Consider the following 12,865-nt stretch of genomic DNA (forward strand, 5'->3'; position numbering starts at 1 on the left):
GTTCACCTATTCAGTTAATGTATAGAATGTCCTATCCTAGCAGCTTTGCAGTTGGTCTTCATTATTTAATGTTTCTTAGATGTATTTATTTTTTCATCTTTCAAGTTCTTTCAAGTTTAAAATAGGGTTCAGAGAGCACGGCCTGGTTGCTAGGACAAATAATATCCTAGCAACCAGATACTGGAGAGCTGCTGAAATAAAATCTAAATAACTGATAAAACTTGAAAAAATAAAACAGTAAGGCCAATTGCAAATTGACTCAGAATAACAAGGTCTACATCACAGTAAAAGTTAATTTGAGGGTGAATTACTCCTTTAAATAGAGGATAATTGATTTCCTTGGCAGAAAATAGGGATCCCTTCATGGGTGGCACAACTGCTTAATAAAAGAGAGTCTGGTCATGTTTTCAGGAAAGCAACATGGGGGAATTCTGAAGCCCCATAATATCGAGGAAGAGTATAATCTTGGTACTTCTTTGTGGTTTCCTCCTTAGGGTGGCCATACACGGAGAGATCCGCTCGTTTGGCGATGTCGCCAAACGAGCATTGCCCCCCCCGATATGCCCACCTTGAGGTGGGCAATATCGGGCTGATCCAATCGTGGGCCCTAGGGCCCAACGATCCAATCCTAACGGTGGCTTTACGGGCGGTCGGATAGCGGGACCGCATCAACGAACAGATATGCCCGCAATCCGACGGGATTTTTAGTCCCATCCGATCGAGATCTGGCCGACTTTTGACCAGATCTCGATCTGGGAAGCCCGGTGGGGGGCCCCATACACGGGCCAATAAGCTGCCGACTCGGTCTGTCGGCAGCTTTTATCGGCCCGTGTATGTCCAACTTTACTCTCATAAAAAACAGTGAATTGTTGGTTTGTGAAGACCCGCATCGTGGTCAGGATTTAGGATGACCAATAGGGCAGTAAGGCTTTAAGGCATTATCAGGTGCTTGTCCACATCTTACTAGTTCGGCCCAACTCTTTCCACTCTCAGAATAAAGCAGAAGGAGTTGCGTCTATGTTAATATTGGCTGCTGTCTGCCCCTTTTATAAACTTGCAAGAACTGACATACATAACAAAAAAAATAAAAATTAAGACTAACGATTACTGGAAGGATATATAAAAAAAAAAAAACATTTTTAGAATAAAAAAATAACACAAAAACTTCCTTTGAGGAATTAGAGGTTATTGTTTGGTCAAATGAAGAATTGGCATGGGCCATGTGGATTATTTTAGACTTCTGGCATATGGTTTTCACTCTGTGCTGCTTCAGCAAATTGAAGTGAAGAAAGCCGAGATGGAGAAAAATGCCTGGCTGTACAAACGCACATCACGAGAAATTTAGTGAGAAGAGAGTGGGGGGGGGGGGGGAATGGAAAATGCAGAAGTGGAAAAACTAACTCACATCATCTGATGCATCGTATTGTGCCAAAAAGTCTGTCAAGTTCTCTATTTGGAAATGTCATTGTCTTTGCATTAACCAGGACTAGACTTTTAAATTAATAATGTATTTGTTCCACTCATTGCACCAGGGCTAATGCACTTGATGGACAAGGAGTGCACAATAACTCTCATGCTTTTATATTGTATGTTTATATTATTATATTTTGCCTCCCAATAATTTTTAACTTAAGGCTTATGTTGCATGGAACAATGGGGTATATTTATCAAAGAGTGAAGTTAGAGATCGCCACAGTCCTCTTGAGTGAAAATCCACCACTCTCCACACATTTCTATGGGATATATATATATATATCAATGGGTGAATGTGAAAATGTGAAAGTTCATCCTTTGATAAATCCGCCTTTCAAAATCCCATAGAAATGGATAGTGCCAAAATTTCACTCTAGCAGACTGTGGCAAGCGTAACTTCACTCTTTGATAAATATACCCCAGTTTCTCTGTCAAGAAAGTGCCGATCCCTTCTCCCTGTGTTTTCTGAACACGGACAGGCACAGCATCTATCGGGCAGTGCTGACGTGTGGCAGGAATAGACGGTGGATGGCTGAGGATTGGCGGTTTGTCTGCCACTTAATTACATCAGTAGAAAAAAAACAAAAACACATAGGTCATTGTAAGAACTGATTGTGTGTTTGCCTTATAAGAGCAAACAAGGATAATTATTTGTCTTAGATACATTATTTTATTCCTTTTTTTCAACACAATCAGATAAATACAGTATTTCACTGGTTTTAGCAATTGTGGACCTTATCTCACTGGAGATGGCATTTAATTTTAACTGATAGAAGAAAGAACTATAGCCCAATTAATAGAGTCAAATAATGTCCAAGTGCTTCCCGCTTATAAATACAGCCCTGCCAAATGCAGGCAACACTCTAGTTGTTTGTCTTTGCTCTCCACTTTGGACCTGGGTAGCTTGCACCATTTTTTTCCCAATCTCCACCATGCCCCATGTATGATAAAGGCCCCCTAAAGATGCTAAAATGTACAAATACAATGGCCAGCAACATCCACTCAGGTATTTGCTCTGAAGCTTATAATAGGCTGTTCCAAACCAACATTTGATTGGTTGCTATTTGCAACTGCACATGTGCAATTTAGCACCCATGTCTGTACATCAGACCTGTAGACAGTGGCGTAAGTACCAGGGGAGCAGGGGGTGCAATTGGGCCAGGGCCCACACCCCAGCAGGGCCCCCCTGTAGTTACGCGCCCACTGCAGTGCCACATGGAAGAAGGTGGGGGCGGAGCCCGGCTGCACGGCCCGCCCCCACCTAGTTCTGTCTCTGCCTGTAGAGTAGGGCCTTAATTGACTTACCACCTCCAACAGTGGAAGGATAAGGAAGGAGAGGGTATTGTAGTTGCTTAAAGTTGCTCTTCCCTGCCCAAGTCACTCTCCTGTTGTCTGGATATGTATTCCAACTAACACTTACTACTTGTAATAGATATTAAGTGCATCTCTCAGACGTTTTAGAAAGTCAGGGTTAATAAGTCTTTCAGTTGGATAACTACTGGCTAAATACTTTTGGGACATGAGGAATCTTATTAGTCTTGCACAGAGACAAATGAAAATATTGCCTTGTATAAATGGTGATTCATAGGGAAAAACCACTTAAATAAACAATCATCTGCAGAACATCCGCAACTGGACAAACAATGCTATCGTTCTGCTTTGTTCCTCTTATCTATTCAGGGAAAAAAAAAAAAGTTGCGCAGCTTCCCTGGCTAACAGCCTGCAGCCTTCTTCAGCCAACCCCTGCCTTTCATGTGTCAGGCATGCTGTAATGTCTGCAGCATGGCACCCGCTGCTAACTGCCAGCCTTCCAGCTCTTGGCACCTGTGCTGGCACTGGGAAAGGAGAGGAGGTATTTTGTGTCATTTTCTGGTAGACGTTCAACACCATGTTGATCTCTTCTGATGAACTGAGGAATGGCTAGCGAGAGCTGGAGTTTACATAAACCGGCCAGAGGGCTGGACACTGGTCAGATCCTGAGCTCATTCGTTTGGCCTTGATTACCCCAGCGTCCCACAAGTAAGAATGGCACATGTACCCGAAACACAGCAATGTTCAACCATGACGACTGTTGGGAAAGCTCACTTGGCACCTTGTGGTGCTTTGACATAGATTCCATTTGAAGCAAATGATTCTAATTTTTAAAAATGATTTCCTTTTCCCCTGTAATTATAAATACCTTGTACTTGATAGCAACTAAGCTGCATGAGACCATATTGGCTGCAAAACCATCCTAAATAATTGTTAGCAGTCTTATGAAATGGAGATCCAAATTACATAAAGATCCCCTATCTGGAAAAGTCCAGGTCTCCAGAACTCTGTATAATAGATTGTATACCTGCACATTAAACTTGCACTCACAAGCTTAGGAAAAACAAAAGTATTCTAATTTAAGTGGAATGTATAGATTACAAACAAAGCACATTAAGTAAATGGCAATGTATGGTCCAGCATATGAATCAAAGAGGCAGAGACACACAACTGGTCAAGGAAAGATGCAGATAGCCCGATTTGTGTATTGGACAATGGACATTTAAGCCATATTGGTTCTTGGTTGTGTAATTGCATGTATGTTTATAATGCCCTTAAAGGGATACTGTCATGGGGAAAAAAATTTTTTTCAAAATGAATCAGTTAATAGTGCTGCTCCAGCAGAATTCTGCACTGAAATCCATTTCTCAAAAGAGCAAACAGATTTTTTTATATTCAATTTTGAAATCTGACATGGGGCTAGACATTTTGTCAATTCCCCAGCTGCCCCAAGTCATGTGACTTGTGCTCTGATAAACTTCAATCACTCTTTACTGCTGTACTGCAAGTTGGAGTGATATCACCCCCTCCCTTTTTCCCCCCAGCAGCCAAACAAAAGAACAATGGGAAGGTAACCAGATAGCAGCTCCCTAACACAAGATAACAGCTGCCTGGTAGATCTAAGAACAACACTCAATAGTAAAAACACTGAGACACATTCAGTTACATTGAGAAGGAAAAACAGCAGCCTGCCAGAAAGCATGTCTCTCCTAAAGTGCAGGCATAGGTCACATGACCAGGGGCAGCTGGGAAATTGACAAAATGTCTAGCCCCATGTCAGATTTCAAAATTGAATATAAAAAATCAGTTTGCTCTTTTGAGAAATGGATTTCAGTGCAGAATTCTGCTGGAGCAGCACTATTAACTGATTTATTTTGAAAAAATGTTTTTTTCCCATGACAGTATCCCTTTAAAGTTTGATTCATAGTGATGTTTGTAGCGAGGGGGTGTGGGGATTTGTAAAACAGACAGTTACAGTAAACACAGAGAAAACCCTGCTGTACCATGTGGCAAGGTGAAGTTAGGAAACATGGGTTCATATAATTCCACATATATTAAAACAAAGTCAAAGTGCCTGGACATGCGCACAGTAGCCCTCTACAAAGGGTTCTCCAATGCCAGTGGAACAAACTGTAGGTGATAGACGGCTGCTATCTTGTTAACTCGGTTTCTCTGCAGATGCACCCCAACTCCACCTGCTCAGAGTGCAAGTAAAATAAGCATACAGGAGGGTGACCCCATCTCATGTCTTAAGAAACAAAATGGCAGCAGCCAATACTTTTATTCATATAAAAATCTGGTGCTAGGGATTCAGATTTTATTCCTTCAGATGGCGTTCGTTTTAATGTAACAATCTAAATTACCAGTTAGATTGTTGCGTCTTAAATTATAGGATTAAAAAATAACAAATCAGACGACGTTCTGGCCATTAATTGACAGACACCAATCGTACAAAAGTTATGTCCGGGAAATAGTAGTAACAGTCACCCATGGATATCGTCAGACCGGCAATACAAGTAAAGATATTATTGTTATCTGACAAAAAATTTCTTGTCCAACCACAAACAGTCCGAAAATCAATTTCGCACAACTATATCTGTGCATCTATGGTCAGTTTAAAATCACGCAACCCCAAGATTGCCCAATGGGCACTGGCTTGTATATTCAACATGGAATCAGGCCCTGTAGAAATTGAAGATAAATACCCTACCAACACTCAACCCTATGAATAACAGTGCATATTACGCTCCACTTTAATAGCGAATAATATTGGTAACTGACAGTTTGCCTTAAACACATATAGACCCAATGAGATAATCAATGTGAATATGCAGTGACCACTTTAAAAGAGCATCAAACTGTCACACTAACCTACCTGTCACATTCCAACATCGTTCTTTATGCGGCATAAAGGAAAGACGTGTCAGGGATACTGGTTGTCACTGAAAGACAAGGGAAGATGATTATTCATACACTCAAGGAAAACAAATCTAATTCAAATGAGTGGTACATTTCACTATTAAATACAAAACATATGAAACAATTCTTTCCAGTTGGTTTTGCAAACTAGATTTTCTTTATCAAATAACCTTGTGTGGGCTAAAGTTCTCTCTAAGGGTCAGTCCATACGAGCAAATTTGGGGATATTAGTTGCCCCAGCGACAAATCTCCTCTTCTTCAGGGCGACAATCTCCCCGAACTGCCTTCCCGCTGCCCTCCGCCGGCTAAAATGTAAATCACCTGCGGCAATGCACATGTGGTGCTCTTTTTCCGGAAGTTGCCCAAAGTTTCTTCGTGAGTCAACTTCGGGCGACTTCAAAAAAAGGAAGCGCTGTGTGTGCATTGCCGCAGGCGATTTTCATTTTAGCCATCAGAGGGCAGGTGAAAGGCAGTTCGGAGAGATTGTCGCCCCGAAGAAGAGTAGATTTGTCGCTGGAGCGACTAATCTCCCCGAATCTGCTCGTGTGGCCAGACCCTAAAGGTGGCCATAGACGCACCAATAATATCGTATCAAATATCGTATCAAAACAAATTTGTGTACGGTATTTGGTGCATGTATGGTGGGAGACTAGCTGACTGTTATCGGCAGAAGACTTGGATAACAGTCAGCCTGTCGTTTGGGCTGGCCGGAAAACTTTGATCGTGCACCTTTGAAGGCTCCCGAACGTCGCCCATTGTTATTGCTGAATCGTCAGATAAGTGGAATTCTATTGTTTCTACCTGTATATCTGAGGATTCAGCACTACACATGTGTATTAAAGGAGAGGGAAAGGTTAAAACTAACCAAGTATTATCAGAAAGGTCCACCTAAATATACCAGTAATCCCTCAAAGTAATGCTGCTCTGAGTCCTCTGACAAATTAAACACTGCATTTCTGTTGGGGAATCGGCCAAATCCTTTTGCCTGGCCGAACCGAATCAGAATCCGGTGACTGTCACAAAACAAGGAAGGAAAAAAATGTTTTCCCCTTCCCACCCCTAATTTGCATATGCAAATTATGATTCGGATTCGGACGAATCTTTAGCGAAGGATTCAGGGGTTCGGCCGAATCCAAAATAGTGGATTCGGTGCATCGCTAATACTCAAGGTATGGTAAAATTTTCTACAGAATAAATATATCATTCTAGCTGGCAGTATTGCAGCTAATCTATTCGCAATAAAATGTCTCTGTAGCTTTCCTTCTCCTTTAAAATGACGATCATTCTTGGAAAGATCTTTTCCAGGAAAGATCGTAATTATAACGTCTATGGCCACCTTCAGACTTAGTTCTTACTGGCAAGTTGAACTAGAAGCCTTGGAGAAGGTTCCAATGCATTATCTATCTATATAAAAATGGTTACACCCTCGTTGTGCCCCACTTTATCTTTTAAAAAAGATCTTCCTTGCAGAGCACAATGTAATATTTTAGACATTAACTTGCTCATATTCCCCACATTGCAAAGGATTAATATTAGTTGCACAGAAATGAACATGCTCTGTTGTCTTTGACCCCTGAATTTATTGCACAAATTATTTTCTTATTCTGGATGACGGTTGTGCCACGTTTCATTCCGAATCAGTAGCCTGATTGTATACAGATTGCTGAAACCAATATGGAATTCGCAAACATCTCATTAAAGAGGTTCAGTTACAGCTGAAGCCTGTAGTCTGAATGGAAAAGAGATTTCCTTTCTGAAGGAGCCAAAAACCGCACGCAAGGACTCTGCTCCTTCAACAGATATGTACCAGATAAGGATAAACAAAATGCATTCTGGTAATGACTACATGATATTATACATTCTCTGTGTGTGTGTTTGTAACATATACAGTGAAATCTCTTTACGGGTATGGGATCCTTTATCCAGAAATATCTTATTCAGCAGGCTCAGAATTAGGGGAAGGCCAGCTCATATAGACTCCATTTTAATCAAATAATTAAAAATGTTAAAATTTATTTCCGTTTTCTTTTGTAATAATAAAACAGTGCCTTGTACTTGATCTAAACTAAGATATAATTATTCCTTATTGGGTTTATTTAATGTTTAATGTGATAAGATCAATTATCCGTAAAACCCCAGGCCCCAAGCATTCTGGATAACAAGTCGCATACCTGTGTTACACTTCAGTACTGTGCCAGGATAGTACCTCATGTCTTTGCCGATAGATTAACTGCATCTGACAAGCCCTAAAAAGCCATTCTTCAAAATAATCATTAGAGGGGAGACCAGCCTCTCTCACTTCATTAAGATACAAACACAGAAGTGTCTTTCAAGATACTTCACATGCTCTTTTCCTCATCTGTATCTTCTCACAGAACAATTCATAAATTGTCGGAGGTGTATCTTGAAACTTATGGGCACAGGTGCAATTCCCCAACATTGACTCCCAACACTTTACATCTTAATATGAGAAGTGACAAGAGGACAGGGGGGTGTTTTGACTGCTGTTGCACTATTAGCCTTAAACTATGCAAGCATGAGGAAGGGCATGAACATGGGAGTTAAACCCACCTTCAGCGCAGATAACTAGAAGACAAAGTGCAAGGCACCTCTAAGCCCGGGGCTGCAGGTATAAAATTGGTGGCCCACAACAGCCAGAGGCTCTGTCACCCAGGATGCCATGTTGCGTTGAATTTTGCATCTGTAAAACAGAAAAAATAGCTTAAAGTAGAACTAAAGCCTACCTAAAGAAGTAGGGCAGAAATGTTGTACATTATGTTTTGGGGTTCTGTACCAGCCCAAGGTAACCACAACCCTTGGGCAGGAAAGGTCTGTGTCTCCAAAGATGCCCCAGTAGCTCCCCATCTTCTTCTGCTGATTCACTGCACATGCTCTGTGCTGCTGTTACTTACTGAGCTTAGGGACCCACTCACAATATACAGTACACTTAGAATAGAACATGTCACAGTATAAGGCTGATTAGTAGTTAATACAGATAATTACTACATGGCAGCACAGAAACCAGTGCAACTAGCATCAGAATTTAATACTCAGCCCTGTAGCATCAGCTTATGTTACAGGCCAACCTCATTTTCTGCTTGGACATTTAAGAAGACCCCTACGCTTTGTCTGCAACAGCTCTGAGCAGCTGTTGAGAGGCTCTTTCCAAGAGTATATTAAATATGGCATTTTTAGCCATATTCATTTTTAAGTTTTAGTTCTCCTTTAATTCTAAAAGCAAATACCCCTTTCAAGAGAAATCACTGTTTAGAGTCCAAAATCAGACTTTCCCACAAAACCTTTCTAAGCCTGATTGACGGCTGGCAGGTTGTCCTTAGACAAACATGAGAAGCAGTTGCACACCCATAATAGTACCTTTAGGTTGCCCCCAAAACGTTACACATCCGCATTAATAAACTAGCAAGAGTTCGCCCTGCAACTAAATCTTGTGTTTCTTGTGAATCTCCCTTTACACATTAAGTTGAATTCAGGGAGGAAGCTGGATTATCATCAGTGAAGCAAGTGATAAAGCTGCATTTTTAGAAGGCTGATAAAAACATTGTAGGCAACGTATGAAGATCTAAAATTACGGAAATACCACTTTATCTAGAAAACCCCAGGTGCAGAGCATTCCGGAATACAGGTCTTATACCTGTATAGCTTTACCAAGCAACAAAGACTTTGTTCTTAGCATTATTAATAACTGATCTGAGTCATATCCTTTCATAATATATGAATCAAGGTTAACATGTTATGTAGTCCCTACATTCAGCCAAATAAATAACTAAACCTGCTTAACTAAATGAAGCAGAAATCTTAGTTTATAAAGAATGTACACTTTTATTTCGGAGTTGCCTTTAACTACAGTAACTCTGCCGTGGATTTCCTCTATACGTTGCTGTTCATCATACTGAAAGTTGCGAAAGACTAGAAACCTGAAGTCAGTAGACCATGTTACTTTTAATGACAATGCAATGATACCGTATGCCAAAGACCAATGGAATATTAGTCACGCTCTTATAACACTACACAAACAGACAAGCTGTGCACTAGATCACACAAAAAGAACTGCCTGGATGCCTAGTTTCCGTCTAAGATCTCCTCTTTAAACAGCAATTTACTGCACTGCATGTTCCACTGCAAACGTGGCAAGTTTTGTTTCGTTCCTGGTAAATGCCATGATCTGTAGTGACATACAGGGGCGCCAGACTCACTGCCCATCTATTCTAACTATTTCTAAAGTGCCAGCACTAGATGTTTAAGTAATGATGCCACCAATCAGAAGGCATGTGACTAGTCTCCAGTGAAGATCCAAGGTAATAACATTCAACACCAAGATGTCAGAATGACGTCATGTGCAATAAAGAAGCTCCAATCAATTTTGGATCACTCAGATTAAATGGTCCACATAACATAATTCAATGAAGGCCAATATCTAACATTTTGAATTGCTTTAATTGGGCCACAAAAGCAATTAGGTACCTAGTGCTGCTCTATCAGATGTAGCAAGTTCCACTACATCGGCATGTTTCTTGACAAGGCTGATTTCTGAATAATAAACTGAGGTTGCTAAAGTAATTTAAGAGCAGCAGTAATCTGTAAACTGAACCTGCCAATTTCTGCATTGTGACTGGGTATCTATACAGTTATAACTGCTGTAAGCCTTTCTTTTGTTTTTGAAAAAGGATCTTTTAGTATTAATTAGACAGTGATATTGGTGCCATTATATGTTCAGAACTGCAGTAATCATGCTAGGGATGCACTGAATCTGTAATGGAGTAGTTTGGTTAAGTACCAAATGCTCCACACAAAAAAAACTGGTGCTGTAATGGATTCAAACTCAAATTTGCAAATTTAAATTTGATTTGGAAAAAGAAATTGCATCACATGAAAAAATGTTATTACCCACCACTGTCCGTTGCTTTAAAGGAGATGAAAATTTAGACCCCCCCAATGCTTCTAAAAACGTCCCCGGCCCATGGAACTTCTCAGCATGCACCGCGGTGCAATCCTGTTATTCACATTATTCAATGGCCCTGGGAAAAAGCATACACAGTTGAGTAAAAAGTTGCCTTAAAATTCAAATTTTCACTCCCCTGCATGTGAACACCCGGAGCAAGGAAGGAAGAACAGAAGATCATCTCTCCATGGTGCTCGCTCAGAAGCACCCCAGACCGGTGCAATTTTCTTCTAAGGGCAGAGAGAGACACACGCTCAGATTCTGGGAGATCAGTCGCCTCTTCTTCGATGCGACTAATCTCCCTGAACTACCTCCTGCCGGCTAGAATGTAAATCGGCGGCGGGATGGCAATCGGTGCACTTCGTTTTCCGAAGACGCCCAAAGTTGCCTCACGAGGAAACTTCGGAAAAAGAAGAGCTCCAAGTGCCATCCCGTTCCCATCGATTCTAGTCGGCGGGAGGCAGTTCGGGGAGATTAGTCGCCCCAAAGAAGAGGCAATTTATTCCCGGGCGACTAAATCTCCCTGAATCTGAGCGTGTTTCTCTGCCCTAAAAAAGGAGCACTGGCCTGGGGTATCAGTTAAGCAATTATCATCAGGGCCGGATTTACATAGCGGGCACCCCTAGGCCAGTTGTTGTTCGTCAACCCCTTTTATTCACTTAAATTCTCATCATTGGGACTGGAGCAATGGGGATTGGGGCACAGGAAATTAAAAAAACTTGTATCTCCTGCGCATCCCCAGTGTTTCTGAACCAATGTGTGTGTGGTGGGGCAGCATGCCGTCCCCCTTAAATCCTGCCGCCATAGACCTGGGCCTTGGTGGCCTTTCCACAATTCCAAGCCTGATTGTAATCATTTAGCCCCCCCGCAGTAATTATAATTTTTCTGAACCCTGCAAAAAGTCCTTCAGCAATGTAGCCTATTGAACATCATGTAGATAAAGTTAACCATAGTTAAGTGATAGTAAACTGGGACAGGGACTGATAAAATAATGCATAATCTCTGTATAGCGCTGTGGAATAAATCAGCATTATATAAATGAAGACCAATAATAATAGATGTTTTTACAAACCTGGTTCAAGTGGTTAATTTCTTGTATAAGATGCTGAAGCAAGATTATTTGGATGTATTCATGGTGAAAGTCTAGAATGCCAGAGACACTCACACAATCTGCATAAAGTTGACAAAGGCCTAATAACTAGTTGCGTTTTCTCTTGCTGGGTTTCATTTGGGGGATTGAACTTGATGGACTTTGTCTTTTTTCAACCTGATTTAACTATGTGACAAGCAAAAACTTGTAAGTGGGTGGAAACTTTTAAAGGGGTTGTTCACCTTCAAAAACCTAGTTGGTTCACCAGAAATAAAGGCCTTTTTTTGTAATATTGAAGTGTAAAGTTAAATTTTTTCTAGAGAAGCTCGGGGGGGGGGTCACCGACCCTGTAAACTGTTCTAAATTTATACATTTAGTTGATACATTTCTTATCTTCGGTCCTGCTGAGCAGAGTCCCTAAAAGCGAATTTTAGCCAGCGTGAAGGCATGGGAGGCAGTTTGGAAGATTAGACTCCCGAAGAAGAGGAGATTTGTCGGCGGGTGACTAATCTCCCTGAATCGCAGCATCAGTCTCTGCCCTAAAGTCAACTGTTACAATTGATATAATAATTACTAATATTCCACGAATACTGGTGACAAAATGTATCAACTAATTGTATCAACTAAATGTTGCAAAATTGTCACCATTCAGAGTATGCGCCTGAATTACTGAGCTGAAAGAAAAACACTAGACATTAAACTTTAAACTTAGATTTTGAAAAAAATTTAAAAAATAAAAAAATGGAAAGTAATTGAAAAAAAAGTCTTTATTTCTGGGGAACAATCTGAAAACAATTGAAATGAAAAAAGTGTTTGGAAGGTGAACAGCCTTATTAAGGATAGTTGGAGCTAAGAATAATATACAAAGGTGGGTTTCCAATATGAAGTTTATGACTCTGCAAACCATAAAATGAAGCGTGTGAAATGACTTGCACATTTAAAGATGTAATTCCCACAATATTCTTATTTTAATTAGGCACAAATGCCTTCGCTAGATTATTCTAATCATAATTTCTTCCTCCCAAAGAATAAACGATACTGTGTAAAGAAAAAGGTCAAAGAGTTGTTTTTACCAATTGAAAAGGATCTTCAGTAACCAGGACACCACAGCC

At 40.7% G+C, this 12,865-nt stretch overlaps 1 protein-coding gene across 11 annotated transcripts in view; it reads right to left on the reverse strand.

The window, feature by feature from the left end:
• The window catches only part of lhfpl2.S (LHFPL tetraspan subfamily member 2 S homeolog), an 84,362-nt gene that overhangs the window by 38,184 nt on the left and 33,313 nt on the right, over positions 1-12,865 (reverse strand). For 4 of the 11 annotated variants that reach the window (XM_018244457.2, XM_041580520.1, XM_018244462.2 and 1 more), the window contains exon 3: positions 5,660-5,726. The exons of 1 other annotated variant lie outside the window; for it this stretch is intronic. The gene's annotated coding sequence lies outside the window, so the exon portion shown is untranslated. Of the gene's footprint in view, positions 1-5,659; positions 5,727-8,274; positions 8,405-10,612; positions 10,740-12,865 lie in introns of all 11 variants that reach the window. 6 more of the 11 variants (XM_018244456.2, XM_018244459.2, XM_041580522.1 and 3 more) reach the window with 3 other exon arrangements.

This window comes from Xenopus laevis, chromosome 1S (assembly GCF_017654675.1).
Source record: "Xenopus laevis strain J_2021 chromosome 1S, Xenopus_laevis_v10.1, whole genome shotgun sequence".
NCBI classification, from domain to species: domain Eukaryota; kingdom Metazoa; phylum Chordata; class Amphibia; order Anura; family Pipidae; genus Xenopus; species Xenopus laevis.